This window comes from Dromiciops gliroides, chromosome 3 (assembly GCF_019393635.1).
Source record: "Dromiciops gliroides isolate mDroGli1 chromosome 3, mDroGli1.pri, whole genome shotgun sequence".
Taxonomy (NCBI): domain Eukaryota; kingdom Metazoa; phylum Chordata; class Mammalia; order Microbiotheria; family Microbiotheriidae; genus Dromiciops; species Dromiciops gliroides.
This window is the reverse complement of record NC_057863.1, coordinates 629236971-629255415: the sequence shown is the minus strand read 5'-3', so window position 1 is coordinate 629255415 and position 18445 is coordinate 629236971. Positions and strand designations below refer to the sequence as shown.

At 36.9% G+C, this 18445-nt stretch overlaps 1 protein-coding gene across 12 annotated transcripts in view; it reads left to right on the top strand.

Moving 5' to 3' along the window:
• The window catches only part of CAMTA1 (calmodulin binding transcription activator 1), a 1311517-nt gene that overhangs the window by 25966 nt on the left and 1267106 nt on the right, over positions 1–18445 (top strand). The window contains exon 1 of one of the 12 annotated variants that reach the window (XM_043992686.1): positions 17173–17214. The exons of the other annotated variants lie outside the window; for them this stretch is intronic. The gene's annotated coding sequence lies outside the window, so the exon portion shown is untranslated. Of the gene's footprint in view, positions 1–17172; positions 17215–18445 lie in introns of those variants that run through there. 12 annotated transcript variants of the gene reach the window in all.

Genomic DNA, 18445 nt, shown 5'->3' with positions numbered 1-18445 from the left:
AGGGAGCTGGGGGCTTTTTCCCCCCAGCTGTCTGACCTGGCATCTTGTACAGCCCACGGGGCTTTTTGGCTCAGCTGAAGCAGAGGGGGAGGGGCACCAGCACCTCCCACACAGAAGAGACCCTGAGGGCCCAAGGCCCTAAAGGTAGGGTCCCCAAATCAAAATAAATTTCCACAGTATCAAGGAGAAAAGGGTGATTGACAGTGTTAGAGGCAGCAGAAAGGGCAAGAAGGAGGTCAAGATTGAGAACAAGCTGTTGGACTGGGCCTTGCAAAGATCATTCCTAACTAGAGAGAGCTGTTTGGGTTGAAGGATGAGGTGAGAAGCTAGACTGTAAGGGGTTAAGAAGAGAGTGAGAAGTTAGATGACCTTCTCAAGGGATTCAGCCACAAAAGGGAGGAGAGTTGCTGAACAGTTGTTTGGGGGGAATAGAAAGATCAAGTGAGAGTTTTTTGAGTTTGGCGGAGACATGGGCCTGTCTTTAGGTAGTAGAGAGGGAGCCAAATAGACCAGGAGAGACAGAAGATAAGTGAGGGGGGGGGCGGAAATAGGGGAAGTCTTCTAGAGGAGACAAGATGCAATTGGGATCTCTTATGCATGTAGAGAGGGGTTGGCCTTGGTCAAGGAAAAAGGCTGCCTCATTATATGTGATAGGGATAAAGATGGAGAGAAGGGTGGGTCTTGTGGGTTCAGGGTGATAGCTAAAAAATGTTAAGCTTTGAATATGTGCAATTTTTTACATCATAAAATTTCAGGTTTCAATTCACAAACCACATTACATAAAGCTGTTGCATTAATGTGGTAAGTAAGTAGACTGTTGTGCTAGCTATCACTAATTTATAAGAAGTCAGAATATTGCTGACTTTTTCAACAACTATTTTTGTATGCAGGTCCTCATTCTAGGACCTCTGTATGAAGTCTTAGTTCTAAGACTTGGGAGACCCTGTGTTTGCATCTCTCAGAGTCCCTTGAAGAAGCTAAAACAGTGTTTCCATTCATTCATTCATTCATTTATTTATTTATTCATTTATTTATTTAGTCTTGATCATTGAAAAACATTATTAAAAAGATGATAGAAGTCCTTGATAGTAGAACACCAAATAAAACCTATTCATTTCTCCCCATAAAGGAATAACCCTTTCCTTTCTGAGAAGCTTCCCTTGGGGGTGTCTATAAGAAAGAGCACATTAACTCACTGATTCATTCAAATAACTACCCCTTTACTTAAAGCTCTCATCATTTGTCACTTACACTTGTTGGAGAGCTTTTTAATTAATATCTTTACCTTTAGTTCCAAGCAGCTAGGTGGTGCAGTGGATAGAATACTGGGCCTGGAGTCATTTTCCTGAGTTCAAATGTGGCCTCAGACACTAGCTGGGTGACCCTGGAGAAGTCACTCACCCAGTTTGTCTCAGTTTCTTCAGAAATAGTAAACCATTCCACTATCTTTGTCAAGAAAACCTGAAATGGGATCCCAACTGAAAAAAAATGATCCAACAAAACCTTTTATCTCTCTCCACTGTAATCCTTCCTTTTCAGTCTCATTACCCATTACTCCTTATGTGTTAGGACAATGCCTGGCACACAGTAGATGTTTAATAAATGCTTGTTCCTTGTAAAACAACATTTCTTAAAGGATGTTTTTATGGCTTAGGTGTTTTCCATAGTTAATGGTAATATTCCCTCAGGCCCAGAAAATGCTGTTAGATTACAAGACAAAATGGAATGGAGAAGGGAGGTCCAAGGGGTAGGAATATGTGGGGATAAACTGATAGTAAAGCAGTAGTAATTATGGTAGCAGGCATATCATTAATGTGGGGGAGTTATTAGTGGTTCCCTGGTACTGTTTTAAAGCTTGTTAAAGAATTGGCAGACTTAAAGAAAGGAATTAAAAATAGCAAGGGGAGGTCTATGGAGTTTAGTGAAGTTTAGTAGCCATTTGATTAATTCATAACAATTATTAGATACAGCTAAGGAAATATTAAATTTGTAAACATTAATAAGAACATAAGTTAGTGGGTTATAATCAACTTGAACATATGAAATATCTATGAGTGATTCTAAACGTGTGCTTTGTAAAGAGGGTGAGATTGAGGAAAAAACCCTAAACTTTTTATTCATATATTAGGGTAAGTTAACCAAGCTAATTAGCATGTTCTTAGGACTTAAAGGTAATCAGGCAGCAAGTCTGAAAGAAATGTAATAATTTCTGTATTTTGTCTGTTGCTGTTTTGTTAGGTTTCCATGGGAATTTGTGAATGTTTAATTTCATTTAAATGAAGTTTAATGGTTGCTAAATTTCAGAATCAGCACTAGGCAACTTGAGAGCAGAGTTTTTTTACTTCAACTTCCAAAGTGCCTGGTACAGTCTTAAAATGGTCATAAAATGTTTTTGATGGAGGTATGAAGAAACCTCAAGATTTCATTTCTATCCTAGCATCAGAAATATTGTTTCTGTTTTTTAAATTTAAAAGAGATTTTAAAAATTAATTTTATTTTCTTCAATGAGCAAAAATCTATTTTCTTACAATCTTACCTCGTCTCTACTGAGGAAGAAAGAAAACGAAAACCCTGTGATAAATGTTCATAGTCAAACAAAACAAATTCCTGAATTGGCCATGTCCAAAAAATGGAAATCTCATTCTGTACCCAGGGTCCCTTACTTCTCTCTTAGCACGTGTGGGTAGTGTGACTTGTAATTAGTCATCTGGAATCATTCTTTCAGAATTGTCTTTACAATGTTGACATTCTTGTCAGCCAGTCAGTAAACATTTATTCAGTGCCCACTATGTGCTGGGCACTGTGCTGAGTGTTGGGGATACAAAGAAAGGGAAAAGACAATCTGTGTTCCCAAGGAACTCCGTCTAATGGGGGAGACGACATGCAAACATCTCTCTATCGACAAGCTCTATACAAGGTAAATCGGAAATCATCAGCAGATGGAAGGCAGTAGGATAAAGGGGGATCAGAAAAGTTTCCTGTAAAAGGCGGGATTTTATTAGGGAAGCCAAGAGGCAGAGATGGAGAGGAAAGAGCATTCCAGGTGTGGGGGGCAGTCAGTGGAAATGTCTGGAGTTGGAAGGTGGAGTTTCTTGTTTGAGGAAGAGGAAAGGAGGCCATTGTAACTATATTGCAGAGATTGTGTTTGGGGGCTGGGAGGTTGATGAAAACTGGAAAGGGGCATGTGTTGGGGAGCGGGAGGCAGGTAAGGAAGGGCTTTGAAGGCTTGATCTTGCAGGCAGGAGAAGTCACAGCAGTTTATTGATTTAGGGCTGTGACATAGTTAGACCTGTGCTTTTTGGGAAGAACATTTTTGTATCTGAGTGGAGGATGGACTGGATTGTAATATAAGTTTTTCTTCTGATTCTCCTTACTTGACTCTGCATCAGTTTATGCAAGTCTTTCCAGGTTTCTCTGAAGTTGTTCCTTCTATTGTTTTGGCAAATAGTATTTCATTACATTTATATAGCATAATTTGTTCAGCCATTCCCTAATTGTTGAGCACCCTTTTGGTTTCCAGTTTTTTGCCATTACAAAAAGAGCTGCTATAAATATTTTTGTATATATGGGTCCTTTTCCTTTTTTTTTAAAGTAATAAACATTTTTATTTATAGTTTTGGGTTCCAATTTTTATCTCTCCTTCCCTACCTCCCCGAGACATCAATCAGATATAGGTTATACATGTATGATTATATAAAACATTACTATATTAGTCATTTTGTGTAAGAAAACTTGAATAAAAAGAAAAAAAATGAAAGAAAATGAAAAATAGCATGCTTCAGTCTGTGATCTATCAATATTAGTTCTTTCTGTGGAGGTGGATAGTATGTTTCATCAATAGTCCTTTGGGTTTGCTTTAATCATTGTATTGTGAATAGTCCCGTCATTCATAGTTCTTCAAACAATATTGCTGTCTCTGTGCACAATGTTCTCTTGGTCCTGCTTACTTCACTGTACTTCAGTTCGGAAATCATCCTGCTTGTCATTTCTTATAGCACAATAATATTCCATCACCATCATATACCACAGTTTGTTTAGCCATTCCCCAATTGATGGGCATTCTTTTGATTTCCAATTCTTAGCCACCACAAAAAGAACTGCTATAAATATTTTTGTACAGATAGGTCTTTTTCTCTTTTTGGAGATGTCTTTGGGATACAAACCTAGCAGTGGTATTGCTGGATCAAGGGCGATGCACAGTTCTATAGCCCTTTGGGCATAGTTCCAAATTGTTTTCCAGAGTGGCTGGATCTTTTCACAACTCCAACAGTGGATTAGTGTCCCAGCTTTCCCACATCCCCATCAACATCCAATATTTTCTGTTTTTGTTATCTTTGCCACTATGATAGGTGTGAGGTGATACCTCAGAGTTGTTTTAATTTTTATTTCTCTGATCAATAATGATCTAGAGGGGGCAGCTAGGTGGCACAGTGGATAAAGCACCGGCCCTGGATTCAGGAGTACCTGAGTTCAAATCCGGCCTCAGACACTTGACACTTACTAGCTGTGTGACCCTGGGCGAGTCACTTAACCCCAATTGCCTCACTAAAAAAAAAAAAAATAATGATCTAGAGCATTTTTTCATATGATTATAGACAGCTTTGATTTCTTTGTCTGAAGACTACCTGTTCATATCCTTTGACCATTTATCACTTGGGGAATGACTTGTATTTTTATAAATTTGACTCAGTTCTCTATATATTTGAGAAACGAGGCCTTGATCAGAGATATTTGTTTCAAAAATTCTTTTCCAGTTTTCTGCTTCCCTTGTAACTTTTCCTTTTTCTTTGATCTCTTTGGCATATGGGCACAGTTCATTAACTTTTTTGTGCATAGTTCCAAAATACTTTCTAGAATGGGTGGAACAATTTACAACTCCACCAAAAATACATTAATGTGCCTGTTTTCTCCTAGCACACCAACATTTGCCATTTTCTTTTTTTTGTCCACCTGATTGGACAAAATTCATTTCTCTAATTATTAGTTATTTGGAAAATTTTTTTCACATAGTTATTCATACCTTGGATTTCTTTCTCTGAAAACCGCCTTTTAATATATCCTTTGACTGTTTATCAATTAGGGAATGACTCTTTTTATCAATTAGGGAATGACTCTTATTCTTATAAATTTGAATTAATCTCTTGTATTTCTTGGGATGTTATTTTTAATGTTGCATTCTTCATTAAATATGCTTATGAGTTATTGCACAGAAAAACCATAAGACTTAGGAAATTTGTATCTAAAATTATGATATAAACAATAAATATAGCAACATATAAATATTGAACATATACTGAAGTAGGATATTAAAAGGGGATTTTACATGAAACCTCATATCTTAAGTACTACTTTCTTTTCCTTTTACATACATAACTTCAACATGTAACTTTTTTAAATTATAAATTTATTTTATTATTTTCCAGTTACATGTAGAGATAGTTTTCAGTATTTGTTTTTATAAGATTGCTAGTTTCAAATTTTTCTCCCTCCCTCCCCTCCCTCCCCGCTCCCAAGACAGCAAGTAATCTGATATAGGTTATATGTATACAGTCACATTAAACATATTTCTGCATTAGTCTTGCTGTGAAAGAAGAATCAGAGAAAAAAGGAAAAACCTCAAAAAAGAAAAACAACAGCACCAAAACCAAAAGAAATAGTATGGTTCAATCAGCATCTATACTCCACAGTCCTTTTTTTTTCTGCATTTGGAGAGCATTTTCCATGATGAGTCCTTTGGAACTATCTTGTACCATTGTATTGCTGAGAAAAATCAAGTCTATCACAGTTGATCAACACATAATGTTGATGATACTGTGTACAATGTTTTCCTGGTTCTGCTCATCTCACTCATCAATCCATGCAAATCCTTCCAGGTTTCTCTGAAATCTGCCTGATCATCATTTCTCACAGCACAATTGTATTCCATTACATTCATATACCACAACTTGTTCAGCCATTCCCCAATTGATGGGTAACCCCTCAATTTCCAATTCCTTGCCACCACAAAAAGAGCAGCTATAAATATTTTTGTACATGTGGGTTCTTTTCCCTTTTTTATGATCTCTTTGGGAAAAAGACCTAATAGTGGTATTGCTGGGTCAAAGAGTATGCACAGCTTTATAGCTCTTCGGGCACAATTCCAAATTGCTCTCCAGAATGTTTGGATCACTTCACAGCTCCACCAGCAATAACATGTAACTTTTAAAAAATATGTTTTTATTGGTATTTTCTGTTTCTTACATAACCATAGAATTCCATGCATCCTTCCCCCTCCCAGAGAGCCATCCCATATCACAAATAATGTTTTTTAGAGTGTGGAAAAAAAATCAGCACAACTGATTGATATGTTGAAAAAGTCCAAAAATGTGTGTAATGTGTAACATGTGAGGACCTCCCACTTCCATGAAGGAGCATTTTGAGGATGTGTTCCTGTATCTTTTATTTTGAGTCCTGTTAGATTGTTATAATTTTAAAAAATTTACTTTTAGGGTCAGTTAGGTGGTGCAGTGGATAGAGCACCGGCCCTAGATTCAGGAGGACCTGAGTTCAAATTTGGCCTCAGACACTTGACACTTACTAGCTGTGTGACCCTCCTGGGCAAGTCACTTAACCCCAATTGCTTCACCAGAAAAAAAAAAGAAAAAAATTACTTGTGATTTTTGATGTGTTCTTTCCACTTACATTGTTGTATAATTGTGGATATTGACTCTGCTTACTTGACTCTTTGTCAGTTCATTGATCTTTCCATGTTTCTTTGCAGTCACATACTTTCTTATAGTATATTAATCCATCATTACATTCATGTTCCACAATTTATTCAGCTATTCCCTAATTGATGGGCATATACTTTGTTTCCAATTCTTATTTATCACAAAAAGGTGTTGCTATAAATATTTTGGAAGATATAGGAACTTTTTTCTTAATGTTGGCCTCCTAGGAGTATAAGCACAGTAATGGAGTGTCCTGTTCAAAAGGTATGGACATCTTAGTCACTTTTTCCAAAATGGTTATACCACAACTTGTTCAGCCACTCCCCAGTTGATGGGCATTCCCTCAATATCCAGTTTTTTGCCACCACAAAAAAGAGCTGCTCTAAATATTTTTCTTTATGTAGGTCCTTTTCTTTTTTTTTTTTTAATTTATTTGGGATACTGACCTAGTAGTAAGGTCAAAGGATATGCATAATTTTGGGCATAGTTCTATACTTTTCTCTAGAATGGTTAATCAGTTCACCACTTCACTTACAGTTCATTAGTATCTCAATTTTCCCACCTCCCCATCAACATTTGTTATTTTCCTTTTGTCATATTAGCCAATCTGATAGGTGGAACCTCAGTTGTATTAATTTGCATTTCTCTAATAATTACATTGTTGAAGATGCATTTGACACAAAATAGATCAGGCTGGAGGTTAAGGACAAATGAGGGTAGTAATATGAATATTAATATGAGATAGTAATATAGATAGAGGAGTGGCTTCTTGGTATCTGAAGTAAAAGGACTGCTATAAAGGGTTATAGAGAACCATTTAAAGACTTTAAGGTTGGAGCTGACATGATCAGACTTTTATTTTTTCTTAATTATATGTCAAAACAATTTTTAACATTCATTTTAAAAAATTTTGAGTTCCAAATTCTCTTCTTCCATCTCCTCTGCCCTCATTGAGAAGGCAAGTAATTGATATAGATTATACATGTTTAGTCATGCAAAACATATTTACATATTAATCATGTTGTGAAAGAAAACACAGGCAGAAAAAACCCCAAGAAAAATAAAGTAAGTAAAAAAAAGTATGCTTCAATCTGCATTCAGACTCCATCTGTTCTTTCTCTGGAGGTGGATAGCATTTTTCATCATAAGTTCTTTGGAATCATCTTAGATCACTGTGCTGCTGAGAATGGTTAAGTCATTCACAATTGATCATTGAACAATATTGTTGTTACTGTGTACAATGTTCTAGGTCTGCTTATGTCACTTTGCAGTGGTTCATGTAAGTCTTTCCAGGTTTTTCTGAGAATATCCTGCTCATAATTTTCTATATTACGATAGTATTCCACCAGATTACACAATTGATGGGTATCCATCCCCTCAGTTTCCAATTTTTTTGTCACCACAAAAAGAGCTGCTCTAAATATTGTTGTATATTAGATCCTTTTCCTTTTTGTTTTTTGATCTCTTTGGGATACAGACCTAGTAGTGGTATTGCTAGATCAAAGGGTATGCATGATTTTATAGCCCTTTGGCCATAGTTCCAAGTTGCTCTCCGGAATGGTTGAATGCATTAGTGTCTCGGTTTTTCCACATGCCTTCCTACATTTATCATTTTTCTCTTCTGTAATATTAGCTAATCTGATAAGTGTGGGGTAGTACCTCAGAGTTGGTTTAGTTTGCCTCTTTTCCCTTCCCTTCTGTGTAATTTAAGATTTTAAATGTGGGTTCTAATCTGTTCCCCCAGTTTTGGGGGAAACTGACTAAAATCACTGATAAAACGAGTTTAGGTTTTTAAGGGTTTATTGAAAGATAGAGAAAGATTGAGAACAGAATTCCAACAGCCTGGCATTCCTATCTTTCCTCAATTTTCCTGTGAAGTCCTCTGCTGCCACCACCACCACCACCACCACCATGAAGTCAGGAACCAAAGAGACACAGAGTTCTCCGCGCAGGCCCTCCTTCCTCCTTCCTGTCCCCTCCCAGAAAATAGGAGGCTCCTCAAGTTGATTGGCTGGTAGCCTTGATAGACAGCACCCATGAGCAAACATCACTTCCTGACGCCAAGGAAAAGCCGCATGGCCTTGCCCTCTGAGGCATTCTCCTCATGGTGGAGCTTTCCTGTAGTAAGTCTCCAGTAGGTGGCGTCATTCCAATCATTACACTTCCTTTCTCCTTCCCCTTCCTTACTGCAGGGCAATGAGGGTTAAGTGATTTGCCCAGGGTTACACAGGTAGTGTCGAATGTCTGAGGCCAGATTTGAACTCAGGTCCTCCTGAATCCAGGGTCGATGTCTTATCCACTGTGCCACCTAGTCACCCCTGCATTTTTCTAATCAATACCAATTTAGAGAATTTTTTCATATGACTATAGATAGCTTTGATTACTTTGTTTGATCTTTTGACCATTTATCAATTGGGGATTGGATCTTATTTTTATATATTTGACTTAGTTCTCTATATATCTGCAAAATGAGACCTTTATCAGAGAAATTTGCCGTAAATTTTTTCACAGTTATGATCACTGTGTATTTGCCTCCATTTTATTTTCCCTGTATTTATTCTACTTCCTTGTTTCATCTTGTCCATCCTCAAAAATGTTTTCCTTCTATTACTGCTTCCCCCAGTCCATCCTCTCTTCCTCCCTTTTATCAGCCTCTACCCCCTTATCCCCTTTCCTGCTTGCCTTTCTATAGAGTAAGATAAATTTCTATACCCAACTGAGTGTGTATGTTATTCCTTCTTTAGGCCAATTTTGTTGAGAATAAAGTTCAAGTACACCCACCCTTCTCCCATCTTTCCCATTGCTATAAAAATTCTTTCACGCCTTTTATGTGAGATAATTTATCCCTTTCTACCTCTCCCTTTTCCCTTCTCCCAGTGCATTCCTCTTTCTCACTACTTAATTTTATTATATATAATCCCAACATAAACAACCCACTCCCACACCCTCTTTCTATATAGAATCCTAACTGTCCTAATAACAATAAAGTTCTTAGGAGTTATATGTAGGAATATAAACAGTTTAACTTTATTGAAACTCTTATTTTTCTTTCCTGTTAATCTTTTTATGCTTCTCTTGGGTCTGTGGGAAACAGGTGTAGACTCACCTTCTCAAAATAAGTTCTTTCAGAGGCAGCTTTGGTATGACAAAAGTTTTTTATTTCATTCTCATGAAAATGGGCACCCACAGTAAAAACAATCAGTGAGTATCAGTGCTAAGAGTGTGCAGCCATATTTATCTTAAGCCCTAACACAGTAAGGTGTTGTCCCCCCCAAGTCAGCATAGGTCAGTTACATCAGGTTCACAATCTTCCTGGAAGAGTTCTAACTAAATAAATTCTCCTTGTTATGTTACCCCTCCTATCCATGTACACCTTCATGCAATTCGATCAAAAATGGGGTGGAGATTTTAGGCATGGGAGAAGTTAATATTAATAAGCCTATTATGCAAGCACAGTAGTGACTAGGGTTAAACTTTTAGCTACTTTTACTAGAGCACAGGCAAGAGTTCAAACTGGCTTTTTAAAGATTCTTTTTATTGGATTTTTGTGCCTCTTTTATCATTATACCTATTCATTTTTAAGTTATTATTCAGTATTATTTCAGTATTTTTTTGGTGCCTCATTTACTAAGCGGTTGACTTTTTTACACCTCATGATTTTCTTGTATCATCCTCTTATTTCTTTTCCCAATTTTCCCTTTATGTCTCTTATTTGATTTTTTAAATCTTTTTTTTTTCCCTTTTATGCTCTTCCAGGACTTCTTTTTGGGCCTGAGACCAATTCACATTTTTCTTTGAGACTTTGGATGTAGCAATTTTCACTTTGTTGTCTTCTTCTGAGTTTGTGTTTTGATCTTCCTTGTCACCATAGTAATTTTCTATGTTCAGGTTATTTTTGTTGTTGTTGTTTGCTCATTTTTCTAGCCTATTTCTTGACTTTAAATTTTAACATAAAGTTGGGCTCTGCTTGTGGGGTGGAGGGCGCCCTATCCCAAGCTTCAGGTTTTTTTGTTCAGCTGTTTTCAGAGCTAGTCCTAGAAGTCTCTAAGTTGGATGGATCTTCTGAGAATGTGGATAAGAGTAATAGAGAATAGATAGTCATGGATACATTGTGATGTACATTGCTGGAGTTAAGACCTACATTAAGGATTATAGATCCTTTGGAGTATTTGGGAAAAAAAGACAGGTAAGGAATAAGGAAAAAGGTATGAGGTAAGCCAAACACACACCTGGAGAAGTCTGTCTTGAATTGGTGTCTCTACTTTCTTTCCTCTTACTCTTTTCTTAACTTTATCATCTGGGTCCCAACCTCATCATTCAGCTGAACCTACTCTCCCTAAAGTTACCAATAGTCCTTTGACAATGCCATTCATTCTCTTCTTGACCCTTTCTTGGTTTTCATGCCAGCTCTCGCCAGGATTTCCTACCTATCTGGCTGCTCTTTCTCAGTTTCCTTTGATGGATCTTTATCCAGATCGTGCTGTCAACCATGGATGTCCCTCGGGGTTCTTTCTTGGGTCCCCTTATCTTCGCTATCTAGAGTATTTCTCACTTGTGAGTTCATCAGTTCCGGCAGATTCAATCATCTCTCTGCTGATGATTCTCAGATCTGCCAACCTTGCTGCTACCTTCTTTCTTGTATCTCCAACTGCCTATTAGATATTTCAGACTGAATAGTCTCTAGATATCCTAAGTTCAACATGTCCAAACTCAGTTTCTTTTCTCCTAAACCCTTCCACCTTCCAGACTTCTCTATTACTGTGGAAGGTACCACTATCCTCCCATTCCTCTGGGTTGGCAACATAGATGTCATCCTAGGCTCTATACTCTCACACCTCCCATATTTAATATGTTGCCAAGGCCCATGGATTTTACCTTCTCCTGCACTTTCTGGTTGGTCTCCCTGAGACAAGTTTCCCTACTCCAATCTACCATTCAGCTGTCAAAGTGATCTTCCTAAAGGGCAAGTCTGACCATGTCATCCTTTTCTCTATTTAGTAAGCTCTGGTGGCTCCCTGTTTATCACCTATAGGATCAAATATAAAATCCTCTTTTTGATGTTAGAAATCTTCATAACCTTGTCCCCTTCTGATCCATTGACCTTGGCTTCTTTGTTGTTCCCCCAATAAAATCGATTTTACTCCATTTCCTGAATCTACTGATAGCCCCTTCTGGCCTCCTTTAAGTCCTAGCTAAAACCACACCTTGTATAGGAGGCCTTTCATGACCCTGCTTTATTCCATTGTCTTCCCTTTGCTGATTATTTCCAGCTTATCCTCATATAAGCTTGTTTTTGTACATTGTTGTTTGCATATTGTCTTTCCCATTAGATTTTAAGTTCCTTGAAGGCAGGGACTATCTTCCTTTCTTTGTAACCCCAGCACTTAGCATAGTGTCTTGCACATAGTAGGTGTTTAATAAATATTTATTAATGTGAATTAAAATGTAGGGAAAAAAAGGTTTGGATTTTTAAAAATCAAATTATGTAAAACAAGAAAAGTAGTTTTAGGGATTATTGATTAGCAAAAGTATTTTTTGTCTTTGTTTTTGAAAATTTTGCTTTTCAAAATTATAATTGGGGCTTAATTCTCTAAGGGGACTTTCTAAAGGGAAAAAATTGTGCAAAAATTAAATTAGTTCTTTGAATGTCTGTAGGTTACTAATTGTCAAACTTGCCGCTGTGACTACTACTTGTATGCAACAATTTGAATTTAAGTTTTCCTAACTCATTTTCTATGTTCCTAATTAAATTTAAGCACACAATTAGAGTAGCTAAGCAGAAAGTTGTAGAGTGTCCTTTTAATTTTACTGCTGCCAGTTGTTGATCAAATATGTTACCAATAAGATTTTGCAATTTGATACACTATTATACCAGCTTGTTTTGAAGAGTTCAGTCTGGAGGTTGAGAAATTAATCATAATCAACTTGATTGAATAACAGTGTTCATAATTATTCAAAAGACTAAAGTTATTTTAATTTTTGATTATGAGTCAAAATAAAATACATTAGTTATTTCCAGGTTAGACTTGAGTTAATTTAGTGTTACATTTTACCTTAGAGAAGTCAGAAAGTAGCAGGTTGTTTCAGGGAAGGTATGATAAAATTCTTGGGGTTTAGGGGCAGCTAGGTGGCGCAGAGCACCGGCCCTGGAATCAGGAGTACCTGAGTTCAAATGCGGCCTCAGACACTTAACACTTACTAGCTGTGTGACCCTGGGCAAGTCACTTAACCCCAATTGCCTCACTAAAAAAAAAAAATTCTTGGGGTTTAAATAAGTGAATTGACACATGAATTTCAGTTGAAGGAAAACATTAATACGAGAAGTATGATTTTTGCATATTTCCTAACTTTGAATGAATAAAAATTTATCCAACATTTTAAGAATTTTTTTTTACTTCATTTATACTCATGTTTAAAAATCATTTGGAAAATATTTGAAGGTTGACTAGAAAGGATAACTCATTCCTTGGAATTATAGCTGTCAACTATGCTAATCACCTGTCTATTTCAAAAGCTTTACCAGTTATTTTTATTGCAAAGTATTGTAGATAATTATTTTGTAAAGACATACATCATATTCACATTTCCCAGATAACGATAATTAAAGATATAACTGTAATTTGGTTGAAATTGCCCTTTTTACAGTGTCAGAGAGTAACTACTAGAATTAAATGCTAAGGTACAATTTAGAAACTAATATGTACCTTATGTTTTTTTTAGTTGCAATTGCTACATAAAGATTTTAAAACTGCCAAGTGCATTTGTCGAGTTATATATTTATTTGTTGTGGTGAACATCATTAAATTATGAAGTGTTATTATTTAAGTGATTAATAATTTTAAAGGATCTCTTTCATTTGCTAATTTTGAAAATAATACTCGTGTGTGTGACAGTTTAGAAAAAAAATGGGATTTTTCCAAAGTGTAATAGTATGAAAAAAAATTTTCTTCTGGAAGAACCCTTAAACTAGGGAAACTTTAACATTGAAGGTGAGGGGTGGTTAGGCTTTTGCTGACCTGAATTCTCAATATTCCATTTCCATTTATTTTTGAGTATGCCATCTTCATAATGCACAGGAGGAAACATAAGTCATTGTTATGTTTTTAAAAATGTTTAATTTATTTTCTGCATAAACATAAAACTCTAGAAATGGCACAGTTAAAAACTGATTAAGGGGAACCCATTGGACTGTCATACTCTCATTCCCTTTGAGCCCATGGCTGCACATCCCCAATAAAACTCTATATTTAGAAATTTTATTGAGGCACTGCTTACACAGCCATTCCACTTTTCCTTTTTTAAAAGCCTTTCAAGCAGATTCACCACTCCTTGCTTTGGTATCAGTGTGGAAGATTGAAGCATTTTCACTAGCACTACATTGTTGTGCTATTGAAAAAGCAGTGTGTACGGGTTCTCTGTGGTACCATACAGTTGTCAGCTTCCACAAGGAATTCAAAAGGTCAGAAAATGAACGTTTTGGTCATGGTAGCAAAAATGGAAAGAAATCAGCTGTTAAGCTCTTACTTTCATGTTACTTCTGATTTTTCAAAATTATACCTATAGACAAATAGCTTATTCAGAGAGAGAACTACTGTTGATATATAGCTCAGTAAAAATCATGATTACTGTCATATAGGGAATTTAGTGTTTTACCTCTACCTTGATCTTACAAGCAAGTGTTTTTTTTTTAATTAAAAAAAAAGAAAGAAAGAAAAAATCCTTTAGGATAAGGGAGAGAGGTAAAGGCTCATGTGATTTGGCATTCTGGGCTTTAAAGTTTTATGGCCCGTGTTGCCTCCCTTGGGAGGATGAAGTGCAGGGAGCATGAACAGGCACATAAAATTACAAAGGGTTTATAGTATATAATTAATACAGAACTTTCTATGAACTTTCTATTAGTTAAACTTCTTCCTTTGAGTTTTGCTATGGCCCTAGTGATTCGGTGGGTTTTTTTGGGGCGGGAGAGAGAGAGACAGAAGTTGGGAGGTGGCTGGGAAATTTCATGTAGGTAATCTTCTATTAAAGTTGAAATTATAGTTTTGATTTTTGAATTATGCTCACATGTTTTTAGGCTTGACAAATCCTATTTAAACAAATAATGAGAAAGCTGTTCTGAGATGTTATTTAACTCAGGTGGGGTTTAACATGTAACTTATTTCGATTTTTGATATCACTATGTGGTATCACAAAAAGATAAAATGAATTTGGAGCCATAAAACATGAGTTTAATTCCTGGCTTTGCTACTGGCTTTAAGTCACTTTATTTCTCTGGGCCTCCTTTTTTTCATCTGTAGGTAAAATTGGTGTGGGATGGGGTGGGGTATACTATATCTCTGAGTCTCCTTCCTGCTTTAAATCCTATGAAATCTAAATTTAACTTTGGATTTTAATTTAATATAGTGTTTAGAGTAAAGATGGAAATCCCATTGTATTATACCATGGTCAAATGATATCTGCATTATTGTGCCTTAATTTTCTCCTGCTACGTTTTATTAGCAACTTTGAAAAATTGGAGTTAATTTCAGAGCCGGGGCACTAGGATGAAGTGAGTGAAAACCAGCCTTTACCAGGATGTATTGAATGAGCATAGGGATATGTAACTTAGATAAAAGAAAATTTGGTGAATGGAAGGTGAGTCATGGCAATAAAGGATTGTCATGTTGGAGAAGGATTCAGTATATTCTATTTTGTCCTGAGGGCAGAACTAGGGCAAACGGGTGAAAATTACAGACGTATTTTTTGCTCAGTATAAGAAAAGCTTAGTAACAATCAGAGATGTCCCAAAACTGAGGGGGAAGGGTGAGGAAGATGTTCCCTGTCACTGGAGGTCCTTAGGGGAAGGCAAGATGATCACTTATCCTAATATTGGTGCTTTCTGTAGGAGATTGGACAGCTTATCTCTGAGATTTCTTTCGATTCCACAATTTGATGGGTCCATTCATTCATTCAGTGAGCATTTGCTGAGCAGTGCCTGGCATTGTGTGAGGCTCTGGGGACACAAGAACAAGACCTTTGTCTAGAAGGGGCAGGAAACACCATGTACCCAGAGAAGCAAATGCAAAAGACTAGCTGGAGAGTTTTAGGGAAGGGTCTTCAGGGATGGTAAGGACCTGGCCTCCAGGCCATTTGAAGACTCATTGAAAGCATTGGGATGTTTAGTCTGGAGAAGAACAAGTTTAGGGACATAAGCAGTTAAGGAGACATTTAACTTGGTCCTTCAGGGAACAAGTGGGAACAATGAATGGATGTGTATTTCCTGATTTTTCTTTAATACATTCTCCATATTACATGACAGACCATCAGGTACTTCTCCTTAGTGGCAGCTACCTACACTTCAATCGCACCAACCAGTATCTTAGGACATTTAATATCATATTTGTGGCAAACTGTTAAGTACAGTAGAAAAAACTTATAATGGCGAGCCACGTGCCTTTGGTAAGAATAATGGGTAGTGGTATCACATTTTCTGAAAATGGATTAATTCACACGTTGAAACCACATTTAAGTTTTCAACTTTAAGTCTAAAGAAAGCCTTTCTCCCTTCTTTAGAACACAGTCATACAGCTATCCTTTCAGATGCTGTTTTATGACTTCTGAGAAAGGAAAAGGAGGTCTATGTCAATCTTCAATGATGCTTTTTTCCCCTTTTCTTAATGGGGGTGGATGTGAGAGAGAGAGAAAAATGGGATATTAAGGAAATCAACATCTATTAAACATGAATGGATGTATATTTCAAAGAGGCAAATTCGGGATGGATGTTGAGGGAAAGTTCCAAAAGATTAGAATCAGAGAATATCAGTTGGAAGGGACCACAGAAGCCAACCCGCCCATGCTTGAACCCTTTCTTGCCATTCCTGAAAAATGCTCATCCAACCTCCTCTAACAGACTTGATTCCCACCTCTGCCCCATTTTGTCAGGGTCCTCTCTAAAATACAGTATTGTATTTAGAAGCATAGTGGGTAGAGTGCTTGACCTGGAATCAGGAAGACCTGAATTCAAATTTGACCTCAGATACTTATTAGCTAGATGACCCTAGGCAAGTCACTTAACTTTTGTCTGAGGCTTTTCATTTGTAGAATGGGGATAATAATAGCACCTACTTGCCAGTTATGAGGATAAACTAAAATAATTGTAAAGTACTTTGCAAACCTTAAAAGCACTATATAAATACTGTTACTCTGATTAATAAGATGTGGTCAGCTAAGAACAGGGGACATACATACAGTAGGTTCCACATCACCCTTACCTTGCATGTTATTGAATGGCTCTTTCTGCAGCCTAATGTGTCCATTTCATGTATGCCATGTTACGTCCTTGATGTATATTGAGTTTGTGGTTCACCTTGAGGCTGTTTCTAGTGTTCCACCCCATCTTCTCATTCCTGTTTTCTTAGTCCTGACCTCTCATTTCTCTCTGCTTATATCCCAGGGGCAAAGATCAGCAGAGACTCCTGCTAGAACAGGCTTGTGTGGTCTCATGCTCAGACTCTCCCAGAATACGAAGGTCAGAAAGTCCCTTTAGAGCTTAACCCACCTAGACCCTTATCTCTAACTAGACCATGCCTCTTTTCAAAGAGTGATAAAATCTTTGAAAAATTATTTTTAACATTGATTCAGACATTTTTTGAATTCTGAATTCTCTCCCTCCCACCCCGCCCCCACCCATTGTGAAGGCAGTAAATGGTCATGTAAAACACATTTCCATATTAGTCATGTTGCAAAATAAAAGCAGGAAAAAGAAAGTGAAAAAATTCTACTTCTGTTTGCATTTAGACTCCATCAATTCTTTCTCTGAAGGTGGATAGCACTTTTTATCCTAAGTCTTTTGAAATTATCTTGGGTCATTGTGTTGATCAGAATAGTTGTCAGTCACAGTTGATCATCTACTGTATTGCTTTACTTCTTTATTTAGTTACTTCACTTCATTTTGCATCAGTGCATGTAAGTCTTTCTAGGTTTTTCTGAGAGCATCCTACTCATCATTTCTTATAACACAATAATATTTGGTCATAATCATATATCATAACTTGTTCAGCCATTCTCAGCCACTGATAGGCATCCCCTCAGTTACCAATTCTTTGCCACCACAAAAAAGAACTGCTATAAGTATTTTTGTATACAAAACTCCTTGTCCGTTTTCTTTGATCCCTTTGGGATACAAACCTAGTAGTGGCATTGCTGAGTCAAAGGGTATGTACAGTTTTATAGGCTTTTGGGCATAGTAACAAATTTCTCTCCAGAATGGTTGGATCAGTGAGTGATAAACTCTTTTTTTTTGTTTGTTTTTTTGTTTTTGTTTTTTTTTGGCAGGGCAATGGGGCTTAAGTGACTTGCCCAAGGTCACACAGCTAGTAAGTATCAAGTGTCTGAGGCTGGATTTGAACTCAGGAACTCCTGAATCCAGGGCCGGTGCTTTATCCACTGCACCACCTAGCCGCCCCCGAGTGATAAACTCTTAATACATCGGAACACATCCTGGTATTCTTTATTCCTTTCCTAGTAGGACAGTTCTTTCTTTTAGCCTAACCCAACTCATACATGTTGAGCCTATCACCTTATTCAGTTGTCAGATGGCAGGCTTAGGCAACAGTGGGTTGGTTTGTTCACTCATTTCATTTAACAACACATATTAAGTGCCAGTGTGTGTCCTGGAATACAAAGACAAAAACGAAATATTTCTTACTTACAGGCAGCTAATATTCTGTTGGGGGATAAGTAAAAATAGGAAGTAATTT